This window comes from Eretmochelys imbricata, chromosome 2, assembly GCF_965152235.1.
Source record: "Eretmochelys imbricata isolate rEreImb1 chromosome 2, rEreImb1.hap1, whole genome shotgun sequence".
Classification (NCBI taxonomy): domain Eukaryota; kingdom Metazoa; phylum Chordata; order Testudines; family Cheloniidae; genus Eretmochelys; species Eretmochelys imbricata.
Genome location: NC_135573.1, coordinates 268,560,701 through 268,574,262, shown reverse-complemented (window position 1 = coordinate 268,574,262; position 13,562 = coordinate 268,560,701). Strand labels below are relative to the sequence as shown.

The window sequence follows — 13,562 nt, the reverse complement described above, 5'->3', positions numbered from 1 at the left end:
CCTGCTGTCCCCCGCAGCCTCACCTTGCCACGCCGCCAGCGCTCTTGGCAGCGTAGTGGCATGGCTGGCTCCGGCCGGGTGGCGCGGCTCAGGGGCAGATTTAAAAGTGAACACAGGGCTGGGCACTGGGGCAGCTCAGCACCGGCGCACCCGCCCTGGGGGCTGCACTGCGGGGGCAGGGGAGAGCAGGAAGGGAGGCTCACCTGCAGCCTCAGGGGAGCAGGCGGGCGGTGCGGGTGGCAGGAGTGCAGCGAACGCGGGCAGAGGACTCAGGAGGACGCTGGGAGGCCGCGCAGCCTCCTGGCTTTCCAATAAGGGCCGGCCAGAGAGAAGCGGCGCTTTGAAGGGGAAACCACCGCTTCTCTCCAGCAGCCCCTGCTCCTCCTGAGTCCTCCGCCCATGTTCGGGGGCTGCATTCCGAAAGGGGCGTTAGAGGGGGGTTGGATGGGGGTGGGGTTCTGGGGGGAGCGGTTAGGGAGGAGGGGTCTGGGAGGGGGCGGTAAGGGGATGGGGAGCAGGGGAGGTTGGATAGGGGGTGAGGTCCGGGTGGGGGTGGTTAGGGACAGGGGTTCCGGGAGGGGGTGGTCAAGGGACAGGAAGCAGGGGGAGTTGGATGGGTTGGGGGTTCTGAGGGGAGCAGTCAGGGGGTGGATGGGGTGGGGATCAGGCTGTTTGGGGAGGCAGTCTTCCCTATCCGGCCCTCCATATAGTTTTGTAACCCTGATGTGGCCCTCGGGCCAAAAAGTTTGCCCACCCCTGCCCTAATACTTGATTGGAGCCCTTACATGCTAATGAAATACAAATAAATATACATAAACCAGTGCATTAGCATTAATATGATTGTATTTTGATGTTTCCAAACTATAGCTACAGACAACAAATAACTGTTTTCGGGGGTAGAGGGCATGTGAGTGTGTAGCAGAGGCAAAAGGGGGAGGATGGGCATATGGGAACAAATTAGGGATGAAAACAAGGGAAAGTGGTAGGGAAGAAGGATAGAGGCAATGGTGGGGTGCAGCGATATTGCAGTGCAGGTGGCATTATTGGCAGTGGGGTGGGTTGTTTATGCATAGTGATTGAAGTAGGTTTCAGAGTCCAAAATGGGAAATCCAAAAGGTTCGTTATCACATGGCAGGTTGGGAAGGTTCTGTTCCCTGGCTCCCTGCTATTGGCTGAGGATGGCTACAGTTGCTTCCAGGGGGATAAGTCTTTTACACCTTGTCCTGGAGGCTGCCCCAATGGTACAGGCCCCTTCCTCCATAGATCAGTGGAAGGTGGGAGCTGCTGGGCCTTGGTCATTACTCTTACAGCCAGGGTCTCCTCAACATGTTGTGTAATCTAGTAGTCATAGCCTCTTTCTTGGGTGTCTTTTGTTTTGCCATCTGCTCTCTCAGTTTTTCTTCAACCTTCCTGTACTTTTCTTCAGTTCCTCCATCCACCATACGCTCCACCTCAGAATACAGCTCATTGGTGTAGCATCTGCCTCCATTCTCCTCCACCATTTTCTCAGTTATTTCCATCAGCTCATTAACCTGCTCGTCCCTCTCTGCTCCAGTTGCCTTGTTGTTGAAAGCGCAGTACCGGTTCTTACACTCTTGAATCAGCTCCTTAAGATTTTTGTTATCTGAGTTTGTCACATAGTCCCTCAGTGAGTCACCCCCTAAATCTTCTTTCCGAGTGAACAGGACAATCATGTTCCTCTTAACTTCGACTCCAAAAATCTCCCATACTCGCTTCACTGCTTCCTTGTCTTCTTCAGTGTAACGGCCCAGCTGAGTCACCAGCACCAGAGCATGGGGGCCTGGGGCAGAGAGCAGGATACAATGACTGATCTCTCGATAGGTTTCTGTGTCACTGGCCTGTGGAGAAAATACATCAGGCATATCGATAACCACAACCTCCTTCCCGTTCCAGCTCATGCTCCCTGTACTGCAAGCCTCGGTTACTGGCTTTGCCCCCAGTTTGGAATCAAACACTTTGCTGCCAAGGATGGTGTTTCCCGTTGCACTTTTCCCAGCTCCTTCCTTACCAACAAGGATGAATTTTAATTTGATGTGGCCGCTTTCTTGTGCACCTGTTGGGAAGAATTTTGACAGATTTACTATGTTATTGCATGTATAATAAAGTAAAGATGGTGGGTTTAAGATTTCTCTTAATTAAAAAAATATATCTATATAAACTCATTAAAACTACAGGCTGCCTGAGTTTCAAGATTTGGGTCTGGATTTGAAACCTCCCTGTGTTTGGATTCAGATCAGAATTCAGGTCCAGGTCACTGGAGCATCCCAGTGCTTTGATACAAATGGACTTTAAGTCACATGTGAAAGGTGCTGCTCTCACCACTATGGTGTCAGAGCTGAGCAGCCAGTTGGCATTTGACCTCCTGAGGTCCCTTCCAACCCTGATATTCTATGATTCTATGATCATCACAGAACTGTGACACAAAAAATATGACAGCCTCTTCGGAATACGAGAGCAGAAACAATGGAGGATGTGGTGTGTTAGCATTGAGCTGCATGGACTGAGATTTCTGAGGATTTACAAAAGGAATCAAAGGTTTCAGAGTTGCAGCCGTGTTAGTCTGTATTCGCAAAAAGAAAAGGAGTACTTGTGGCACCTTAATAAATTTGTTAGTTTCTAAGGTGCCACAAGTACTCCTTTTCTAAAAGGAATCAAAGGGGATTTAGTGTATCATTATTTCCATTAATAGTTGTGTGGGGTCACAGGTGTACCTGGCCAGAAGAGATAATCTATGGTAATCTAGTGTGAACTCCTGTATAATGCAAGGAAGAGAATTTCAGCCAGTTACCTTTGTATTGAGCCCAGTAACTTCTGTTTACCTAAAGCATGTTCCAGAAAGGCAACCAGTCTCGATCTGAAGATATCAAGAAAGGAGGAATTCCCCACTTCCATTGGGAGCTTGTTCCAATGGTTAATTACACTCACTGTCAAAGTTGTGCCTAATTTCTGAACTGAATTTATCTGGCTTTAATTTTCAACAATTGGTTCGTGTTCTGCTAGATTAAAGTGCCCTTTGGTACACAGTAATTTCTCCAAATGAATGTATTTATACACTGTAAGCAAGTCACTTCTTGATACTAATTTTGATAAACTAAACAGATTGAGTCTTTAAATCTCTCACTATAAGGCATTTTCTCCAGCCCTCAAATCCCTTTTGTAGCTCTTTTGCTGCACCCTCACATCCCTTTTCTAATATGAAAGACTACAAGTTGAGTTGATCAAAGAAACTGTATGATGTTTATCCTTAGGCTTCTCTAAGGCATTGGACTTGGTATTGCATGACATTCTCATGAAAATACTCAAATTATACAACATCACAGCACAGGTTAAATGGATTACAATCTGGTTAACTGACAGATCTCAAAAAGGAGTTTTCAATGGTGAATCATCATCAGATGGGAGTGTTTCTGAGGGGTTTTGTGAGGACTGGATGTAGGCCCATGTCAAGGTTCCTTCCCCACTCTGAACTCTAGGGTACAGATGTGGGGACCTGCATGAAAACCTCCTAAGCTTACTTTCACCAGCTTAGGTTAAAACTTCCCCAAGGTACAAATTAATTTTATCCTTTGCCCCTGGATCCACTGCCACCACCAAACTTTAACTGGGTTTACTGGGAAACATAGTTTGGACACGTCTTTCCCCTCCAAATCCTCCCAACCCTTGCACCCCACTTTCTGGGGAAGGTTTGGTAAAAATCCTCACCAATTTGCATAGGTGACCACAGACCCAAACCCTTGGATCTGAGAACAATGAAAAAGTATTCAGTTTTCTTACAAGAAGACTTTTAATAGAAGTAAAGGAATCACCTCTGTAAAATCAGGATGGTAGATACCTTACAGGGTAATTAGATTCAAAACATAGAGAATCCCTCTAGGCAAAACCTTAAGTTACAAAAAAGACACACAGACAGGAATAGTCATTCTATTCAGCACAGTTCTTTTCTCAGCCATTTAAAGAAATCATAATCTAACACATACCTAGCTAGATTACTTACTAAAAGTTCTAAAGGTTTCAGAATAACAGCCGTGTTAGTCTGTATTCGCAAAAAGAAAAGGAGTACTTGTGGCACCTTAGAGACTAACCAATTTATTTGAGCATAAGCTTTCGTGAGCTACAATAAGACTCCATTCCTGTTCTATCCCTGGCAAAAGCAGCATGCAGACAGACACAGACCCTTTGTTTCTCTCCCTCCTGCCAGCTTTTGAAAGTATCTTGTCTTCTCATTGGTCATTTTGGTCAGGTGCCAGCGAGGTTACCTTTAGCTTCTTAACCCTTTACAGGTGAGAGGATTTTTCCTCTGGCCAGGAGGGATTTTAAAGGGGTTTACCCTTCCCTTTATATTTATGACAGCCCAACATTATTTGATACTTGTATTCAATATCTTGCAGTAAATATAAAAGCACTGAGATAAAATGTGTGGATGACACAAAGATTGGTGCAGTCATAAAGAATGATGAGTACTGCAGAGCGATCTGTTGCATTAAGAAAGCTGGGCCTATTCAAACAAAGTGCATTATAATACAGCCAAGTGCAACAAGGACTCTAGCAACAAGGACTCTAGGAACAATCTAGGGAAGCAGTGACTCTGAAAAAGATTATGGGGTCACAGTGGGCAACCAACTGAACACGAACTCCCAGTCCGACGCTGTGGCAAAAAGGGCTAATGTGATCCTTGGATGTATAAACAGGCATAAGGAGGTGATTTTATCCGGGTTTACGGCATTTCTCAGACTGATACGGAAATAGTGCGTCCACTTCTGGTGTCACCTTTTTCAAAAAAAAACAAGTTGAAAAATGGAATCAAGATTCGATGTCTTTCTGGAAGAGATGCTTTAGTCAAACACAAGTTATTGATCTCATTACTGGAGTCACTGGATGGAATTCTTTTGTCTCTGCTATACAGGAGCACAGACTAGATGATCTAATGGGTCCTTCTGGGCTTAAAATCTGGGTCTATGAGGTCCTATTCCCACACCTAAAACTACACCTGTATGTAACTCATTGAAGCATCGGTGCCTAAGTCAGTAGCGAGTGCAGAACAGATTTCTGAGTGTCACTTACCTTCAGCAGTTTCTTCATTTTCTCTCCCTTTCCTTTCTGGCTGAAAGATTTGTAAAAATAAGCAGTTATTTGCAAACATGTTATCAGAGCAAACAAAATCATGAATAAGGCTGCAAAAATTCTCCTGCAAAAATCTCTCTAAGATTCTTTTTAATGTATTTGTTCAGCAGTGATCAGCCTCTCACTCAAATTGTAATTTTCTGCAATAATTACATGCATCTTTTCTTGAATCATGGTCTTACTATTCCTTAGAAATGGCTACCCATGAAAAGGTCTTCTGACATATCTAACAGATCCCAAAACTTGAGACTGGATCAGGATCAGCAGAAACTGCAAAAAAAAAAAAAAAAAAAAAAAAAGCCTTTGGCACCATAGAGTATGAGCTGGTTAACAGTGAAAGCAAAAGAGGTTGTATGTTTGGGGGAATTGATTTAAGTAGAAAAAACTCTGCTTCAGAAGGGTGAGAGACAGCCAGCTTTTAATGCATTCTATTTAGGAGGGGGATTACCAGAGCACTTGCCTTCCTGTGCACTCCTGAGGCAGGGGTCCTGTGGGAAAACAGTCTGTGATCATGAAGTTAGATCATGAAGTCATAATGCATATGCAGAAGAGTGCCAAGTCAAGGTAGCGCAGGAAACTTTAATTCTGGAATGCAATGTTAACCTTTGAACTAGCGAACAGGAGCGGCTAATGGGAGATTTGCGAGGGACTTCTCCAGGTGAAGGAGGAGCGATTACGTGACCCTTGGGGTAAATTTGTTGTCTGTAGTGTGTGTGTTTGTGGTCTGCTTGACTGAAATATACCGTGTGCTCTGTTTGTTTGTTTGGGGGACTGTGTGCTGACCATGTGTGTGCTGAGCCTAGCCGCCTACTAAGGAAGGCTCGGAGCTGAGAGCTTCCTAACAAGGTTGTGAACCCTAAGCCTTTTAGCACCCATCAACCCTTAACCGGGGGCAGGGCTACTCAGGGAGACCAGGGCTTTAAAAAGCCCCCTCCTAAGCGACCAGAGGAGCTAGCAAACGGGAGTGCTAAGAGGGGAGTTTTGCGAGGGAGTCCTCCAGGGGGACTGTGAGCAGGGGCTAGAATTCAACATTCTTTAAACTTAAAGCCAAAAACATCCCCTGATATAAACAAAACAACAATAAAGGAACCAGCTGCAGGAGTAAAAAGACAATGCAGGCAGAAGTGCAGCAATAGAGTAGGGGCTATCGAGTTTATTGCACTCAATAAACCTTGACTTTAGAAAAGCTTTTGAGATCGTCTCCCTCAGTATTCTTGACAGCAAGTTAAAGAAGTGTGGGCTTGATGAATGGACTATAAGGTGGATAGAAAGCTGGCTAGATTGTCGGGCTCAACGGGTAGCGATCAATGGCTCCATGTCTAGTTGGCAGCTGGTATCCAGTGGAGTGCCCCAAGGGTCGGTCCTCGGGCTGGTTTTGTTCAATATTTTCGTTAATGATCTGGAGGATGGCATGGATTGCACCCCCAGCAAATTTGCAGATGACACTAAACTGGGAGGAGAGGTAGATATGCTGGAGGGTAGAGATAGAATACAGAGGGACCTAGACAAATTGGAGGATTGGGCCAAAAGAAGTCTGATGAGGTTCAACAAGGACAAATGCAGAGTCCTGCACTTAGGACAGAAGAATCCCATGCACTGCTACAGACTAGAGACCGAATGGCTAGGCAGCAGTTCTGCGGAAAAGGACCTAGGGGTTACAGTGGAGGAGAAGCTGGATATGAGTCAACAGTGTGCCATTGTTGCCAAGAAGGGCAGTGGCATTTTGGGATGTATAAGTAGGGGCATTGCCAGCAGATCGAGGGACGTGATTGTTCCCCTCTGTTCAACATTGGTGAGGCATTATCTGGAGTACTGTGTCCAGTTTTGGGCCCCACACTACAAGAAGGACGTGAAAAAACTGGAAAACATCCAGCGGAGGGCAACAAAAATGATTAGGGATCTGGAACACATGACTTATGAGGAGAGACTGAGGGAACTGGGGTTGTTTAGTCTGCAGAAGAGAAGAATGAGGGGGGATTTGATAGCTGCTTTCAACTTCCTGAAGGGGGGTTCCAAAGAGGATGGAGCTTGGCTGTTCTCGGTGGTGGCAGATGACAAAACGAGGAGTAATGGTCTCAAGTTGCAGTGGGGGAGGTTTAGGTTGGATATTAGGAAAAACTTTTTCACTAGGAGGGTGGTGAAGCACTGGAATGGGTTACCTAGGGAGGTGGTGGAATCTCCTTCCTTTGAAGTTTTTAAGGTCAGGCTTGACAAAGCCCTGGCTGGGATTTTAGTTAGGGATTGGTTCTGTTTTGAGCAGGGGGTTGGACTAGATGACCTCCTGAGGTCCCTTCCAACCCTGATATTCTATGATTCTATGTCTGATTACCTGCCGTATGGGCAGGTGGCATATGTGTGCATTCAGTGCAAGGAGCTCCTGGCCCTAAGAGACCATGTATGGGTTTTGGAGGCCAGAGTGCCTGAACTAGAGGAGCTAAGGGAGACAGAGGGGTACGTAGATGAGACTTTCCGGGACACAGTAGAACAGTCACACCCCCACTCTGACAGCTGTTGAGGAAGATGAAAGTCCCAGGGAAGGAGAGCATCTAACTGGAGCAGAGGGAAACAATCCCATACTTGGGACCCTCCTTCCAGATGATGTTGTGGTATCCTCTCGCATTGAGGATACCTGTCCAGGGGAGGGAACTCCAGCTATTAGGAAGAGACAGGTGTTAGTAATTGGCAATTTGATCATTAGAAACATAGATGGCTGGGTTTGTGATGATCGGGAGAACCGCATGGTGACTTGCCTGCCTGGTGTGAAGGTTGCAGATCTCTCAAGACATCTAGATAGGTTTATGTGTAGTGCTGGGGAGGAGCCGGTGGTCGTGGTACATGTGGTTACTATAGGAGAGAGGTCCGAGAGGCCAAATTTAGACGGCTAGGTAAGAGATTGAAGTCCAGGACCTCCATGGTAGTATTCTTGGAGATGCTCCCAGTTCCACACGCAGAGCTCATTAGAAAGGATGAACTGCAGGGTCTCAATGCGTGGATGAGACGATGGTATAGGAGGAGGGGTTTACATTTTTTAGGAACTGGGGAAACTTTTGGGATGGGGGAGCCTATACAGGAGGGATGGGCTCCACCTAAACCAAAATGGAACCAGATTGCTGGTACTTAACATTAAAAAGGTCGAAGAGCAGTTTTTAAACTAAGGGGTGGTGGAAAGCCAACAGGTGCAGAGGAGTATGTGGTTCGGACAGAGACATCCCTTAGGGGAGGATCTATTACTAGAGAATCTCTATGTCCTAGTGAGGACGAGAGGATGGAAAATGATAAAATACAGGCAGGGTCTGATCAGAAAGAGACCACAAAAAAAAAAAAAAAGAGTCCCATTCAATTACGTCATGTAATGGCAGACAGCTAAAAGGAGAGATGTTTTTAAAGTGTTTATATATGAATGCTAGAAGTCTAAATAATAAAATGGGTGAACTAGAGTGCCTCATATTAAATGAGGATATTGATCTAATAGGCATCACAGAAACTTGATGGAATGAGGATAATCTATGGGATACAGTAATACCAGGGTACAAAATATATCGGAAGGACAGAACAGGTCGTGCTGGTGGGGGAGTGGCATTATAGTGAAAGAAAGCATGGAATCAAATGAAGTAAAAATCATAAATGAATCAAAATGTACCATAGAATCTCTATGGATAGAAATTCCATGCTCTAATAATAAGAATATAGCAGTAGGAATATATTACCGACCACCTGACAAGGATGGTGATAGTGACTGTGAAATGCTCAGGGCAACTAGAGAGGCTATTAAAATAAAAAACTCAATAATAATAATGAGGGATTTCAATTATCTCCATATTGATTGGGTACATGTCACCTTGGGATGGGATGCAGAGATAAAGTTTCCTGACACCTTAAATGACCGCTTCTAGGAACCCACCAGAGGAGAGACAATTCTTGATTTAGTCCTAAGTGGAACACAGGATTTGGTCCAAGAGGTGAATATAGCTGGACCACTTGGTAATAGTGGCCATAAAATAATTACATTTAACATCCCTGTGGCAGGAAAAACACCACAGCAGCCCAACACTACAGCATTTAATTTCAGAAAGGGGAACTACACAAAAATTAGGAGGTTAATTAAACAGAAATTAAAGGGTACAGTGACTAGAGTGAAATCTCTGCAAGCTGCGTGGAAACTTTTTAAAGACAATGTAATAGAAGCTCAACTTAAATGTATACCCCAAATTAAAAAAAACATAGTAAGAGAACCAAAAAAGAGCCACTGAGGCTAAACAACAAAGTAAAAGAAGCAGTGAGAGGCAAAAAGGCATCCTTTAAAAAGTGGAAGTTAAATTCTAGTGAGGAAAATAGAAAGGAGCATAAACACTGGCAAATGAAGTGTAAAAATACAATTAGGAAAGCCAAAAAAAAATCTGAGGAACAGTTAGCCAAAGACTAAGTAATAGCAGGTTTTTTTTTTAAGTACATTAGAAGCAGGAAGCCTGCTAAACAATGAGTGTGGCCACTGGACGATCTAGGTGCTAAGGGAGCACTCAAGGACGATAAGGCCATTGCAGAGAAACTAAATGAATTCTTTGCATCTATCTTCAAGGCTGATGATGTGAGGGAGATTCCCAAAACTGAGCCATTCTTTTTAGGTGACAAATCTAAGGGGCTATCCCAGATTGAGGTATCATTAGAGGATGTTTTGGAACAAATTGATAAATTAAACAGCAGTAAGTCACCAGGACCAGATGGTATTCACCCAAGAGGTCTGAAGGAACTCAAATGTGAAATTGCAGAACTACTAACTGTAGTCTGTAACCTATCATTTAATCAGCTTCTGTACCAGATGATTGGTAGATAGCTAATGTGATGACAATTTTTAAAAAGGGCTCCAGAGGTGATCCTCGCAATTACAGGCCTGTAAGCCTGACTTCAGTACCAGGTAAAGTGGTTGAACCTATAATAAAGAACAATATTGTCATAAGAACATAAGAACGTAAGAATGGTCCTACTGGGTCAGACCAAGGATCTTTTTAGCCCAGTATCCTGTCTTCTGACAGTGGCCAATGCCAGGTGCCTCAGAGGGAATGAACAGAACAGGGAATCATCAAGTGATCCATCCCCCGTCACCCATTCCCAGCTTCTGGCAAACAGAGGCTAGGGACACCATTCCTGCCCATCCTGGCTAATAGCCATTGATGGTCCTATTCTCCATGAATTTATCTAGTTCTTTATTAAACCCATTTATGTCAGACATATAGATAAACATAATTTGTTGAGGAGGGGTCAACATGGTTTTTGTAAAGGGAAATCATGCCTCACCAATCTACTAGAATTCTTTGAGGGGGGTCAACAAGCATGTGGACAAGGGGGATCCAGTGGATACAGTGTACTTAGACTTTCAGAAAACCTTTGACAAGGTCCCTCACCAAAGGGTCTTACAGAAAGTAAGCTGCCACGGGATAAGAGGGAAAGTGCTCTCATGGATTGGTAACTGGTTAAAAGATAGGAAACAAAGGGTAAGTATAAATGGTAAGTTTTCAGAATGGAGAGAGGTAAATAGTGGTGTCCCCCAGGGGTCTTTTCTGGGACCAGTCCTATTCAACATATTCATAAATAATCTGGAAAAAGGGGTAAACAGTGAGGTGGCAAAATTTGCAGATGATACAAAAGTACTCAAGATAGTTAAGACCCAGGCAGACTGCGAAGAGCTACAAAAGGATTTCTTAAAACTGGTGACTGGGCAACAAAATGGCAGATGAAATTTAATGCTGATAAATGCAAAGTAATGCACATTGGACAGCATAATCCCAACTATAGATATGAAATGATAGCTGTTACCACCCAAGAAAGAGATCTTGGAGTCATTGTGGATAATTCTCTGAAAACATCCACTCAATGTGCAGTGGCAGTCAAAAAAGCAAACAGAATGCTGGGAATAATTATGAAAGGGATAGATAATAGGGCAGAAAATATCATGTTGCCTCTATATAAATCCATGGTATGCTCACAACTTGAATATTGTGTGCAGATGTGGTTGCCCCATCTCAAAAAAGATTTATTGGAATTGGAAAAGATTCAGAAAAGGGCAACAAAAATGATTAGGGGTATGGAACAGCTTCCGTATCAGGAGAGGTTAATAAGACTGGGACTTTTCAGGTTGGAAAAGCGACGGCTAAAGGGAGATATGACTGAGGTCTATAAAATCATGACTGGTGTAGAGAAAATATATGAGGAAGTGTTGTTTACTACTTCTCATAACACAAGAGCTAGGGGTCAGCAAATGAAATTAATAAGCAGCAGGTTTAAAAGAAAAAGGAAGTATTTCTTCATACAATGCACAGTTAACCTATGGAACTACTTGCCGGAGGATGTTGTGAAGGCCAAGACCATAACAGCGTTCAAAAAAGGAACTAGATAAATTCTTGGAGGATAGGTCCATCAATGGCTATTAGCCAGGATGGGCAAGAACGGTGTCCCTAGCCTCTGTTTGCCAGAAGCTGGGAATGAATGACGGGGGATGGATCACTTGATGATTACCTGTTCTGTTCATTCCCTCTGGGGCACCTGGCACTTGCCTCTGTCAGTAGACAGGATACTGGGCTAGATGGACCCTTGGTCTGACCCAGTAGGGTCATTCTTATGTTCTTATGTTTGAATGTAGTAGGGGTTGGGTGTGTGTAATTTCTTAGGATTTAAAAAAGCAAACTGAAAAAACAGAAATTCTTTTAGTTAATTTCTTTGTTTTGTGAGTGTCTGTAGGAGTCAAGGGCTTCCCTTGCAACCTGGATAAGGCCCCCTAGCCAGGGGGAGCAGCCTGTTAGCTCAGCACAGGAGCTCTGGAATCTGGGGTGCCAGATACTGGGGCACCTGGGGATGTCAGTGACTGCCATGGAACATGGGAAATGCAGAGTCAAGGAACAAGGCAGCCCCTGTCTCTGACAAAGTTTTCCTGTGTCATGAGAAGAAAGACTGGGGGAATCTTCACAGAACTATGGGGGACTGTGAGAGACCCTCCACAGCTCTGCCTCTCTCCAGCAGTCATCAGCGCTTTGAATCTACAACTCTCCTGCATCCGCAGAAAGAGCATCCTCTTCCCTATCTGTTCCCCTTTCAACAGGCAGTACATCGTGCTGGTTAGCAGTGTGATCTCCCTGTGATACAAGCACTTGCCACGCTTCATACTCTGCAGCCGCAAGATCATGCCATGATCATCAAAAATGCTTCCAGGCCCTGGCCTAACACATGTTGCTTGTTCAGGATAGAACACTTGGAGTCTTGCATGAATTTGCTTGTTGAGACTCGCATATTTGCTACTCACATCAGTCGGCTTTGGGGACAGTGATGGCAGGGGGATGAACCTGCTTTCAACTACCTGAGAGGTGGTTCCAGAGAGGATGGTTCTAGACTATTCTCAGTGGTAGAAGAGGACAGGACAAGGAGTAATGGTCTCAAGTTGCAGTGGGGGAGATTTAGGTTGGATATTAGGAAAAACTTTTTCACTAGGAGGGTGGTGAAACACTGGAATGGGTTACCTAGGGAGGTGGTAGAATCTCCTTCCTTAGAAGTTTTTAAGGTCAGGCTTGACAAAGCCCTGGCTGGGATGATTTAATTGAGGATTGGTCCTGCTTTGAGCAGGGGGTGGGACTAGATGACCTCCTGAGGTCCCTTCCCACCCTGATATTCTATGATTCTATGAATGGGCAAGTGTTCCCAAGGCTGCATCATGGGGTGTGGGGAGCAGGGTAACTGAGCTGAAGGGAGGCCCCATGCCGTAGTAGTGAGCTCTCCAGCAGGCAGGCTAGTGTTATAGCAGCACTACCAAAGGAATGAAACTCATAGGTCAACTGAAGAGCCAGCTGAACAGGGTTCTTCCAGTACCTTCATGAGGTGTATTCCAAATATCATATAAAGCTTGACTTCACTGCGATAAAGAAGGATGTATCTTGACATTCCTCCTGTATGAAAGCAACACACTTCTTCAGAGTCCCATGCAGTCTCTCCTTTATCCCATTTGCTTGGGGAAGGTACACAGCAGATTTATGAAGTGTTGGACCCATACCCATCAGAAAGGAGTCAAACTCTCGATACAAAAGGTGCCCCGTTATCTTAATCAAGGCTTTCTGGTAGGCCAAACATTGAAAATAAAGTGGTTAGGCAAAAAGTGAGCTCCTTTGAAGTGCCTTGTGAAATTAGGAATCCAGAGGAGTAACTTGAGTATAGTCAACATTCTGTAGCCATGCAGTACAGTTGAGGGGCCAGTAATACAATTGAGGGGCCAGTAATATCCACTGCAATTCTCGCCATGGTCTATCTATGGCTACTCATTTCAAAGAGGCCAGACGAACAGTAATTCCATGCATTGTGCAGGCTGAACATACCTTCACATGATGTTCAATGTCTGAGTGCAGCCCTGGCCAGTAAGCATAACTACACAGGAGTTCCTTCAT

At 44.6% G+C, this 13,562-nt stretch overlaps 1 pseudogene; it reads right to left on the bottom strand.

Moving 5' to 3' along the window:
• Positions 1-857: 857 nt before the first annotated feature.
• LOC144260224 (GTPase IMAP family member 1 pseudogene) lies at positions 858-13,562 on the bottom strand (annotated as a pseudogene).